Source organism: Ovis canadensis, chromosome 4, assembly GCF_042477335.2.
Source record: "Ovis canadensis isolate MfBH-ARS-UI-01 breed Bighorn chromosome 4, ARS-UI_OviCan_v2, whole genome shotgun sequence".
Taxonomy (NCBI): domain Eukaryota; kingdom Metazoa; phylum Chordata; class Mammalia; order Artiodactyla; family Bovidae; genus Ovis; species Ovis canadensis.
The window spans coordinates 129170128-129183679 of NC_091248.1; the positions used below are offsets into that span (position 1 = coordinate 129170128).

The following is a 13552-nucleotide window of genomic DNA, read 5'->3' on the forward strand; positions in this document are numbered from 1 at the left end:
ACTTAAGGTAAGCATCTTAAGATGAGTCCAAAGCTATGACAAATCTCGACAATGTATTCAAAAGCAGATTATCACTTTGCTGACAAAGGTCCATCTAGTGAGAGTTATGGTTTTTCTAGTAATGATGTATGGATGTGAGAGGTGGACTACAAAGAAAGCTGAGTACCAAAGAATTGATGCTTTTAAACTGTGGTGTTGGACAAGACTTTTGAGGGTCCCTTGGACTGCAAGGAGATCCAACCAGTCAATCCTAAAGGAAATCAGTCCTGAACGTTCACTGGAAGGACTGATGCTGAAGCTGAAGCTCCCTTTGGCCACCTGATGCAAAGAGCCGACTCACTAGAAAAGATCCTGATGCTGGGAAAGATTGAGGGCAGGAGGAGAAGGGGACAACAGAGGATGAGATGGTTGGATGGCATCACTGACTCAATGGACATGAATTAGAGCAAACTCTGGGAGATGGTGCAAGACAGGGAAGCCTGGTGTACTGCAGTCCACAGGGTCGCAAAGAGTCGGACATGAGTGACTGACTGAACAACAACGATACCACCACCACTGTGGATTACTAGGTTGTATCCTAAATCCAACCACCCATGTCCTCACAGGAGAGAGGATGCAGACACAGAGGAGGAGACCATGCTGGGTGGAGGCGGAGGTCAGAGTGGCACTGCCAGGCGGCAAGGAGGGCGAGCAGAGACTAGAAGCAGGGAGGAGGGAGGCTTGTGGCGGAGCCTCCTGGAGCCTCCAGGAGGCGCTGGCCCTGCTGACTCCTGCTCTCAGGTATCTGGCCTCCTGATTGCGGGAGGTGAAAGGCCCCTGTTCTCAGCCACCGGGTGTGCAGCACTGTCATGGCGGCCTTGGGAGCCTCCTCAGCCTTCCTCGTTCAGTTCACAGGCCCAGTGCGCCTTCCTCAAAGGCCCTCAAGCCACAAGCACCCCCTCCACCACCAACGCCCCCACTGGGGCTTTGAGAGTAACGCCCTTGTGCAGTCGTGATGCATCTTGTACCAAAGTTAGACATCTGCAGCGGATGGCAGCTTCAGAGGCAGCAAGTTCCTCAAGTGTGTCAGGACAAGCGCACAGCTGCTAACTGTTATGGGACTGACAGACACATCAGGGAAAGGCAGGGGTCACAGTTAGGATCCAACCCCCATCTTCAAGAGCCGAGGCTGTAAGGATGCAAGTTCACTTCAGTCGTGTCTGACTCTTTGTGACCCCACGGACTGTAGCCCACCAGGCTCCTCTGTCCATGGAATTTCCCAGGCAAGAATACTGGAGTGGGTTGCTGTTCCCTTCTTCAGGGGATCTTCCAACCCAGGGACTGAACCTGGGTCTCCTGCATTGCAGATTCTTTACCGTCTGAGCCACCAGGGAAGCCCCAAGGGTGTAGGATTAGAAGCACTTTAAAACAAAATTTACACATCACCCAAATAGCACTAAAAAAACCCCCAAATAAAAAAACTGGCTGCTTATTTCCAATTCCTATTAATTTTAACTTAATGTAAGATCTTTCACTATAATTTCACAAAGAAAAAAGACTATCGATAGGTCAGTCATTTTAACATCTGTCCTTTATACTTTATTCTACACTTGGAAATGTAAGTTTACCATATTCATACAGTATCTTTTCTTTTTGTGTGTGTTAGTCGCTCAGTTGTGTCCGACTTTTTGCAACCTTATGGACTTCAGCCCACCAGGCTTCTCTGTCAATGGAATTCTCCAGACAAAAATACTGGAATGGATTGCCCTTCTCTTCTCCAGAGGAACTTCCCAACCCAGGGATCAAACCCTGGTCTCCTACATCACAGGCAGATTCTTTACCGTTTGAGCTACAGGGAAGTCCTATCTTTTCTTTTTAGAACATCATTTAAAATAGTTCAGCAAGAAATAAGCAAAAATCATTTAAAATAGCTGAGCGAGAAATAAAGCAAAAACAATTTAAAATAGTTCAGCAAGAATAAGCAGAAAGGGAAATATTAAAGTTAAAAGTATATGGAAAAGAGTAAACTCTTGTGGACATTTTCCTAAAGGGCTTAGATAAATGGATATCAACAAAGTCAAAGTTTAAACGTAATTTTATAGGACTTATACAGGCAGCAGAATAAATGAAGTGCGTTAGTTTTTGTTTTCCCCTTTCCATGCTGTATACGCTTGGCTTCGTGCGTGCTGGGGGCAAAAGGGTGCACTGAAGACAGAGATACAGATGCTCTTCCAGACAAGGGGGCAAAGCGTTACTAAAAGTAGGAAAAGCGTATGTAAGTGAAGGCACAAAGCTTCCCGAATTAGTTAGTTGCAACAAATAAACAGTAATATAAACAGACATACAATACATAATAAAAGAAAATAAAATTTAAAGGTTAGTTGCAATAAATGCCTAAAGAATGTCACAAACAGACAAGGCTGTGACCTTGAAAGGACTGATTCCCATCCACTTGAAAATTCTCAGAACTACATGGCTCAAACATCTACCACAGCCAACGTTTCTTCTTTCTCAGGAAACAGAGCCCAACTTCTGAGCTGAAGCAACAGTGAGGACCGAGGTTGGCGCGCAAGGGTCCAGCCCCCAGCAGCAGCCGGCCAGGAGATTAAGGAACCCCTTGATCACAGCGGTGATGCCACAAACCACCTGGGGCTGCCCCAGCCAGCTCCTGCAACCCGAAGGAGTTTCCTGCTTTCTCTAGCTTATTTCTTTAGGATTTTGTTAATGCAACATAGGTTGAGTTTTATCAGCTGCCATTACAGTATCTACTGAGATGAGCAGAGGTTTCTCTCCTTTTATCTGCTGACATTAATTCCTTGGTGGACTTCCTAATAAACTGCAATCTTGCATTTGTAGGACAAGACCTTGTTTGGTCACCACAGACTGCATGGCTCACTCTGCCGATGTTTTTGTGGGAGCTCTGCCCATACTTTAAATACCAGGGGAATCGTTTGTTTTCTTCTTTGTGTGCTACCGACCGGTTCTGATGTTCAGATCAAGCGAGCTCCACAGGAGGAGCACGGTCCCTGCTGTCCTTTCCTGAGCCCTAAAATAATTAAAGTGACTGTGGCCTTAGTGGTTCTTTGAGGCTTTTACAGAATTCACCCATCAACAGGCTGAACCCCAGGCCTCTTCTGCAGGGGCAGAGGAAGGGTGCTGCTGCTAAGTTGCTTCAGTAGTGTCCGACTCTGTGCGACCCCATAGATGGCAGCCCACCAGGCTCCCCCGTCCCTGGGATTCTCCAGGTAAGAAAACTGGAGTGAGTTGCCATTTCCTTCTCCAATGCATGAAAGTGAAAAGTGAAAGTGAAGTCACTCAGTCGTGTCCGACTCTTAGCGACCCCATGGACCCCATGGACTGCAGCCCACCAGGCTCCTCCGTCCATAGGAAGGGTAAGGCCCTTTAATTACTGGAAACAAACAAAAAATCTTTCACAACCGTACAGTTCACCCATTTGAAGAGTATAACTCAATTGATTACCTTTTAACTTCTTTTATGGTGATTGATGAAAGGGATAATTGATCAGGAAACTACAAACTGGTGAAACGTACTCAAAAGTGACTGAAAAGATTCTTGAATGTATTGATATAATTTGATATATTCAGATTTCTTTCAATGTGATTTTCTAAATCTCTACATTTATTATTAGTCCTTATTTCTAACACCGGGTATTTTCTTTTTTTTTTTTTCTTACACAGACTTGACACAGGTTTACCCATTTTATTGGTCTTTTCCCAAGAATTAAGCTTTAGCTTTTGTTGAGCAAGGCTATCTTTTTGTATTCGAGTTCATGGATTGCTGACATTTCGCTAGCATTTCTGGGTCGGGGAGGAGACACTCATGAACATATTCAACAAACCACCTTGAACCACAATGTGGGACCCAGCGCAGTGAACCGGTCAGGTACGGCTCAGACAGGCTTGTCACCCTGTCCCGATCAGCGTGCTTCTGTTTGACATCTGGATTAGAATGCGGTTCGGACGCGCCTTGACACATTCCAGTTACCAGCGCTTCAACACGCCTGTAAACGTGTGCGCGTCTCTGGCGTTTAGCGACACAATGGGTCCTCTGGCCGCCTCTAACACAGCGCAGCATCCTTCTACAGCATGCAGGAGTGCTGCCCAGAGTCATGATGTCTCCCCAAAGCCGAGAAGTGATTTGCAGAGTCAGGCAGGGAGGACAAACGGTTCCCTGCTGAGCCCACAGGCCTGGGTACATCAGTACGACGTGTACGTCAGTACGTCAGATACATCAGTCCGTATGTTTGTACGCCAGGCACGTCAATACGTCCGGTATGTCAGTACGTCAGGTATTGACGTACCGATGGTACGTACGTCGGTATGGCAGGCACGTCAGTATGTCAGGTACGTTGGTACGTCAGAGAGCACGTGCCTCTCCAGCGGGGGCTACAGGAACTCCGGGTGGCGGCTGGAGTCTGTGTAGAAGAACGAACGGGGCACGCCTAGAGCAGATCTGTGCCAGAACTGCCATCACATTCTTCGGGACGGTCCGCAAGTTCCTTCATCCCCTCCGCCTGGATCTCTTCGTTTGTAAAATGGGGAGGACACCATCTTTCCTGCAGAGTGATTCTGAGGGATGGGATAAGTCACAGGTGCTGCTGACTGGACGGTACTCATATGATTGTCACACGCAGAGACGTCTGACCCCGAAGCCGTCGCTGGGCCAGCCGCAGTCACCGGATGAAGCACTGATGGTGGCCTGATTCTACCTTTTGGCTCGTTTGCCTTTCTGGTCCTTTCCAAGGGCATCACCATAGTATATTTGTGGAGACGATACAACAGGGCAGGTACCACTACATTCAGGTTATTTAATGCACGGATAATCCTATTTAGCTGGGTGCTATCACTACTTCCTGCTTCACAAAGAGAAACTGAAGATTGAAATAACTTGCCTAAGGTCTCACAGCTCTTAAGTTGAAGAAGTGGGACTCCAACCTGGGTCTGACTCATGCTCTTGATTACTTGGCACTAATTACACATGCAACTTAAAGGGGGAGGGGACAGGCCACATGCGTAAGCATCAAAGCTCAAGGAGTCATTGTGAAAGGAAGAGCCAAACGAAGTGACGTCTGTCTTCCTGAGATCTTACTGAAACAAGTACACATTCCACAATACATGGTCTATGAAAAACAATCTACTGGTAGCGACTTGATGCATTCGAACTGTGGTGTTGGAGAAGACTCTTCAGAGTCCCTTGGAAAGCAAGGAGATCAAACCAATCAATCTGAAAGGAAATCAACCCTGACTATTCATTAGAAGGACTGATGCTGAAGCTCCAGTGCTTTGTCCATCTGATGCAAAGAGCTGACTCATTAGAAAAGACCCTGAAGCTGGGAAAGATTGAGAGCAGAGGAGAAGGGGATGACAGAGGATGAGTTGGTTGGATGGCATCACCGACTTGATGGACATGAGTTTGAACAAGCTCTGGGAGATAGTGAAGGACTGGGAAGCCTAGCGTGCTGCAGTCCATGAGGTTTCAAAGAGTCGGACACAACTGAGAAACTGAACAACAACAACTTACAAAAAAACAAACGACCAAAGTATAACCTAAAATAACATGAATGAGGTACTACAAAGTTCAGAACCTCAGTGATGTGACATAAATTCAGATACACAGGAAACAGCTTTAACTGGGACAGAGGCAGCAAGTGAAAAGATTTAAGATGTGACTAAAATTTGACCAAAACTTTCCCAAATAGATGCTAAAGCTGAAACTCCACTACTTTGGCCACCGAATGTGAAGAGTTGACTCACTGGAAAAGACTGATGCTGGGAGGGATTGGGGGCAGGAGGAGAATGGGACAACAGAGGATGAGATGGTTGGATGGCATCACTGACTCGATGGACGTGAGTTTGAATGAACTCCGGGAGTTGGTGATGGACAGGGAGGCCTGGCGTGCTGCAATTCATGGGGTTGCAAAGAGTCAGACACGACTGAGCGACTGAACTGAACTGAACCAAAGGACTTTCTCCTTTGAGCATCTGAGTGAAGCTGGACTTCTCCCCTAACATCAGCACAAGTGCAGTCACAGCCACAAAAGAGAGATCTAAGAGACTTTCTCCTGAGACACCAGCTTATGTAAGTCATCACATTTCCATGACTGCCTCTGAAGCTGTTCCGGACAGAGTCCACCCTGATCTCATGTTCAGCAGCGGGAGTCTCAGCACACCTGGAGGTACACCCAGGTCACCTCACCTCTGCCTTGTCACTGCTCTTAGATTAGCACACATCAACTTGGCAAGGGGGCTTCCTCACTGCCTTTAATAGAAATGCCTTTATATCCTCATAAGAAATAACATTAACCACTGAAGTACACTGAGCCCACGTGCCAGAGTAAAAGTTAAAGCTCCCAAAACTATGAGTTCACGTATGTGACAACTATTTACTGAAACGAGGTCTTGTTTATCATGGTATCTCTGAGACCTGGCAAATAGCAAGTTTTCAGCCCTGTCCTCACAGGGCTTACACAATGGCAAGGAAACGTGAACAAACACATTTCTCCTGAACAGCCCCGTCAACCAGGTGGGGTCATGACATAAGGTGGGAAGGCTGGTCTGGGGATTCTGGAAAGTTGCTCTTCCTGAGGGAGTGACATTTAGGCTGAGACCTGAAGAAAGCCAGTGGGTGGCTCAGAGGACAGGGAAGAACCACCCAGGGAGTGGGGACAGCCCACCTGAAGTCCAGAAGGCACAGATAACAAAGCTGAGGAACGTGCAGGAGGCCTGGAGAAGAGTGGTGTGAGGTGAGGCAGGCAGAATGGAAGGGCAGAGAACACGGGGAGAAGACCGGAGTCCTGCCTAAGGGCAGAGGAAGCCGGAGAAGACTTGTAAGCGTGGAAATGATGCCATTAGACACATGTTTTCAGAAAGTATCGCTAACTGCAGCCTGTCGAGTTGACTGAAGGGGGCCAGAGTGCATGCTGGGTGATCAGGCTGTTTAACAGTCAGCAGAGAGGTGACATGGCAGAGTGACATACGGGAGGGATTCAGGAGGTGACGGGGAGAGGACAGATCGCTTGGATGTGGGGGTGAGAGAGGCAGGGCTCAACATCATTCTTGTTAAAATACAAAGCCAAAAACCAGGGGGACACAGTGCCCATTTACTGAATCAGGCTGGAGGAGAAAACAGAAGAGGGGAGCGGGAGGATGGGTGAGAGAGGTGGTGGTGCCTCAGGTGGAGACATCCAATAGGCAACCGGATACTCAGAAGAGATGTGGCTGGAGATAACTGCGGAGCGTCATCGGTTATTAAAGCATCCTGTAATTAAATACACGGGATTAGAACACTGGGCAACAGGCAGGGGGTAATTACAGCCCTGGGAGTGAGGAGGACTGTCTAGGGGAGAGGACAGGAGGAGAAGACAAGGGGGGCTTTGGGCAGAGCCTGGTCCCGTATCTAATGTCTGCGTGAGTCAGACCTCACTCCACCTGCTACTACAAAACAGAACAGAACCAAAAAAGGAAAAAGAGGAGAACCACTGAGAAGACAGGGATGAGGAGTGCACCCGGAGTGTTCCGTGGGAGAAGGGGGCGGAGGTTGTCTCTGGGGACGGCTACTAAGAGCTCAAAATGAGAAGAGGACTAAGTGTCCGCTGGAGTTTGCAGAACGGAGGCACAAAGGATCACCTTGGGGAGCTCGGGTGGAGAGGCGGAAAGGGGCTGAAGAAGGGATGGGAGGTGAGGGTGTGGAAAGTGGGTTTCTGGATAAGGGACTACTTCCTGTTGGGAATGCAGGCTGGCTTGGAGCCCGTGCAGTGAGCCTAACGACCATGTTTGAAACCTGGTGACCCCACCTTCTCAGATTTATCCCCTGAGGTATCTTACTTAACCTCTCAACCCTCTTAATGTCCCCCTCTATAAAACAGGGATGATAAAAATATTTAACTCATAGAGTTGCTCTGAGGATTAGATGAGATCAACGTAAAAGATTTACAACAGTGTCTTAATATACTTAGTACACACCAGTTACTATAAACCAGAAAAAGGACACAAAGGTTCTTCCACTTTTCATTTCACAGGTAAGATGGAAAGTCCCCGGGGTCCTGGTATGACAACTTCACAAGGGTTCTTCCGCCCCCACTGCAGAGCTGTAGGATGGAGCCACCCGGCCAGCGAGCACACGGTCTGACTCACCGGCCTGGACTCCTGCCAGCTATTGGCTGGGGCTGCCAGGCGCCCACCACAGAGCAGACAGAGCCAGTCCTGAGAGGGAAGGTCATGGCGATCCTTTCATCCCGGAGATGACTCAGCCCCACCTCGGCTCCTGGTGACTCCTCGGTTACTTGTGAAGCCCAGTGGCTGGTCCTGCTTTCAGATCCCCAAACCCTGCTGTGAACTCCCCTCTTGTTTAAAGGATTGGCGGGGGGTTTCAGATAACAGAACCTCTGCTCTTCTACCTCATCAAATCTAAGATACCATCAAATGTGAAGTTATAGCCTGACTTCAGAGACTTTAAAATGTACACCTAAAATCTATTAAATATGGCAAACTTTCAAATATGGGGCCAGCCAGGAAAGAAAATGTTTCACTGTGAATATTTCATACAGCTGTAACTATTTTTATAATCAAGACACAGTCACTCTCTTGCGGAAGGTAAGTTGCAGTCTCAGTAGGGAAGGGCAGAGTCTGGATGGCAGGTCATCAGAGCCTTCCAATACTACGAGGCGATTGGCCAGTGACCGAGCTGTGATCATCGGCCTGTCACCACCAGAGGTCAGCACCCTTCACACCAGTCAGTGAACCAAGTGGACACAGCCGAGCCTCCTGGGCGATCTGCTATCAAGGCTAAGTGATGAAGGGATATAAACGCACAGGAGGATGTTCTTTCTAAGAAAGAGCAGTGTTTCTTGTTATCCACAGGTGCCCGTCCCCTTAACTGTCCTACCCCATGAAACTTGAATACTGCAAACACACTGTATATCCATTCAGGGGCCCTTTGGAGAGCCAGAAACCACTATGGTACCTAAGATTTTTTTGTCCCCCAACAAGAACCAATCTCTGCTCACATCACAGCAACATCCTCATCACAGCAACATCCTCCCGTTGAGAATGAGCGAGTTTGACTGAATGTACATTTCTGGTTTCTGTAGAGTAGCTGCTGGTCGTTCTAGGTCGTATTTTCAGGCTAGAAGGAAAAGCACATGTTTGCCAAGTGCTGGGCTTCATTCTACAGAGAAAACCCACAGCAGCAACAATAACAACAAGACAAACAACACCTGGAGAGACTAGGATCATCCAAGACCACAGCTGCCTCATTACAGAATGGGGCCTCAGGTTACCAGACTCCTGACTGAAAAATAGTACTTTCCCTCTCGCTTTTACTTTCCCCATCCACTTCTTAACTAGTTTTCACCGTGCAGACTATGTTGATCAGTCTTGCTAGGAAAATGAGTTTGGAGGCAAGTCCTGAAAAGACTATCCTTTGAGGAATTCCTTGCAGGTGAAGAAGGAATAGCTCAGAGAGAAGACTGCGAAGGAAGCAGCAGAGAGTAAGGGAACAGGGGAGAGGTGAGTGGACAGAAGTGAGATGGTGGGACGAACCCACACGGTGAGCTACTCAAAGCCTGAAATAACTGGAGAGGCCGCGACAGCTGGAACGGTGAGAAGAGGGCGAGGAGATAACACAGATAGTTTCCAGGGGCTGTAACATTCTTGACATGGTGCCAGAATCATAGGTTTGTTAATCATGGATAATCTCAACCCTGAATATTCATTGGAAGGACTGCTGCTGAAGCTGAAGCTCCAATACTCTGGCCACCTGATTCGAAGAGCTGATTCATTGGAAAAGACCCCGAAGATGGGAAAGATTGAAGGCAGGAGGAGAAGGAGACGACAGAGGATGGGATGGTTGGATGGCATCACCGACTCAACGGACATGAGTTTGGGCAAGCTCTGGGAGATGGTGAAGGACAGGGAAGCCTGGTGTGTTGCAGTCCATGGGGTCGCAAAGAGTTGGACACAACTGAGCCACTGAACAATGGCATCATTTACTGGAGAAAGCATTCAAGGGCTGTGTTCAGGTGCTTACGGCGGTGCTTGGTCTTGTTGTTAAATAAGTTCTACACAGTTAACCTTGATAAAAACAAACAGGTATGACTGATGCAATAAAACATTTGAAAAGCGAACACATAATGTAACTGCTGAGCGCTAAGCGCCGCTCTCAGCACTTTGCAGATCCTGAATCATCCCATCCTCCCATTGCTCCCATAAAGGAACCATAAACCCTGGGTGTAGTCACCAGAATACAGCTGAGCACCCATGGTGCACCACTGTGTCATGAGCTGGGAAGGGGAGGCGGGATTGTGGAGAAAACAGAAGGGCTCTGGTTTTCCCTGGTGGCTCAGACAGCAAAGAATCCACCTGCAATGCAGGAGACCTGGGTTCGATTTCCCTGGGCTGGGAATATCCCCTGGAGAAGGGAAAGGCTACCCTCTCCAGTACTCCTGCCTGGAGAATCCCATGGACAGGAGAGCCTGGTGGGTTATAGTCCATGGGGTTGCAAAGAGTTGGGACACAACTGAGTGACTAAGCACGCACGCACAGAAGGGCTTTGGGAGGGACTCTGAGAGGGTGAGACCTTGGCTGAGCTGTGATGGTGGCGGCATGAGACAGGATGTACACAGTGGTAACGCTGGCAGCTGGAGGACATAGCGAGAGAAGGCCTCACCCTCCAAAGGATGTAAACCCTGAGTCACTGGGACTGCGAGGAGTCACAGAACAGGGGGCTGGCCAACTCTGCTTGTGGGCCCAACCTGGCCTCTTTCTGTAAACAAAGTTTGGCTGGAACGCCAGCCCTGCCAGTGGGACTGCGTTGCTGCTCTGCGGTGGTCCGGGCGGGCTGAGTTGTGACCGAGACGGAGACCATCTAGTTTTTGACAGAAGGAGATTGCTGAGGCTGGTTCTACAGCCTGATGACTCCATGTGTGAGGCAGCAACAGCCGCACTTGGGAGCTTGGCAGAAATGCAGACTCCCAGGCCCACCCCCTACTCCCTGAAGCAGAGAACTCGAATCTGCCTTCTGATAAGCTCTCTCATGCACAGAAAGCAAGCTCTCTAGTCTCTCGTGTGCATGGCTGGGAAGAGGCGGGGAGGCTGCAGATGAAAAGTCTGCGTGTATTCTATATATAGACACAGAAAAGTGGTAAAGATTTTTCCTGTAAAGGAATGGCGCTGTCAATTCATGCTCTGGAAAGGTCCCTCTGTCAGGGCATGAGAGTAAGAAATGGGTGGGCAGCTGGGGTCAGAACCCAGGCAAAGGAGGACCTGAACAACAACACAGGGGAGACTGAGGTCCAATTTGTTCTTTTTTCCCAGAGGCAAAGAGTATTTTAAGAGATGACTCCAGCTTCACTAATGCTGCCAATTTTGTTTCTAACAGAGTATCTGTTATAATCTATTAGGAAAGAGAAAAACACCTGGTAACAAAAACACTAGTAATCAAGTGTCTCGGTGTATCCCAAATGTATCTCCATCTAAGGAAAGCCTCCAGATCACAATGCACAAAGGAGGACATTAGGTGAATAAGAAGGGAGCTGGAAGATGAAATGAGGATCTACTCAATAGCCATGTATTATGTAGGCTGCTAACAAGTCAGCTCACAGGATACTTAAAGGTGTAATGTCTGTTAGGACTCACTGTTCCCCCATATAAACGTAAGATTCTGCTTGATATTCAATTTTTCTGCATTTTGGATGAATAAGCAATCTGAAGTTCAAAAGAAACAAAGCAGCATTTGAGACTAGCACACCAACACTATCCCTTCCAGCTTGGCTGACAGCTTCCAAGAAACTGCTATTTAACATTTTGCCTTCTTAAGAATCCAGAAAAGTTTGACAGGGTTATTTGTGGGGTTCAGCATGCTTTAAAGTAATGACAGCAATATAGATAAAAGCAGACGGGTGAAAATGGGAAATTCCTTTCCTTAGATGCTTAGGTTTAACATTTTACTTTCACTCCATTGGCAGAAACAATGCTGAAGAGAAAAGGCTTATATATCTGCTTTGAAAAATGTAACATAATTAATAAATCTCAAGTAAGGGAAAAAAACCTAACCTGTGTTGAGAAGAATCTCTAAGAAAGATTCATTGATAAAAACTTACAAAGTCCATGAGTTCAGTACAATAGTAAATGGTGCTGAAAATTAACAGCTACATTTACATAGTGCTTACTGTGGATTTACAGTGTACTAAATAGCATTATATGGACTATCTCATTTAATCATCAAAACACTCTGATATTAGCTCCTTATGAATGGGAAAACTAAGGTACAGGGAAGTTAAGTAGCTTGCCCAAGGTCACACAGCTTAGTAAGTTAAGATATGGATCTGAAGCTGGGCTTGTGCTCTTAACAATAACTATGTGGGGGTGTGTGTGTGCTCAGGTGATCAGTCTCTTTGAGAACCCTATGGACTGCAGCACACCAGGCTCCTCTGTCTGTGGGATTATCTCAGCAAGAATACTGGAGTGGGTTGCCATTTCCTCCTCCAGAGGATCATCCCAACTCAGAGATTGAACCCAGATATCCTGTATTGGCAGGCAGGTTCTTTACCAGTGAACCACCTGGGAAGCCCCTAACTATAAGCACCTCTCTAATAGCATCTAGTCTCCTTTCCTTCTGCCCCCATGTAAATTACAAAATGATGAAAACGTAATGGATTCCCAGTTACTAAAGTCAGGGACAAAGAAAACTCTTATGATTTCGACATTCAAAATCTTAATGGAAGGGGGGGTGCCCTTTGGACAATGCCCAAAATTTGACCTGCAATGCAATAAAACAGGAATACTGAGGTGGATTTGACTTAAGACACTGGACTATTTTTCAGTAAGACAGAATGAAAATTAAGTCCCAGTAAAATTCTGAAATGTATCATGTAACTGCTTGTTAATAGTAAATATGGCTGCAGACTTTTGATGATAATTACTATGAATACATTACCTTCTGGCTAACAGGGCTGTGAAATGCCGGAACTCTAAAAGGTAAAAAAAAAGGAAGGCCTAAAAAATTAGGCCCTGGCCTAATACTGTCGACTGAACGTTCTCATATTGGCTGAGCATGCTTATTTAAGTAATTGCCTGACTGTAAATGAACGGAAGTGTTAAAGTTGGCACAAGGCACAGCATCCACATGGCACATGCTTTGTTCCCAGAGCTTTATTCCATCAATACTCTTGGAAAAAAAGAGAAGTCACTAAATGAATAATGGAAGAACATAAGGCAGGGTGGAGGTCTTTTACATTCCTCAAACTGTCCAACATCCTATACAAAGTTCTTTTTCAACTCTGAGCTCATCATATTCCATTTTAAAAACTAATTTTACCAAAGAACAAGAGCATCCTCTTCAAAATTTCAGTTTCAAAATAAGATTCAGGTAAGAACTAACCACATTTCATGTTAAATATTCATTATTGCCAAAGGAAAAAAAAATCCATCCCCTCACATTTTCACAGCTTCGAAATAAGATCCAAGTAAGAAGAAGAAAGGGGAAAAGGGGCCAGGAAGATGAAAAAGTGAGAGAAGAGGCGACAGAAACGATGGAATGACAGGGTCACCTGAGC

General features: G+C 46.8%; 1 protein-coding gene across 18 annotated transcripts in view; it reads right to left on the minus strand.

Moving 5' to 3' along the window:
* Positions 1-13552, minus strand: part of PRKAG2 (protein kinase AMP-activated non-catalytic subunit gamma 2) — a 310044-nt gene that overhangs the window by 47165 nt on the left and 249327 nt on the right. The gene's annotated exons all lie outside the window — the stretch shown is intronic.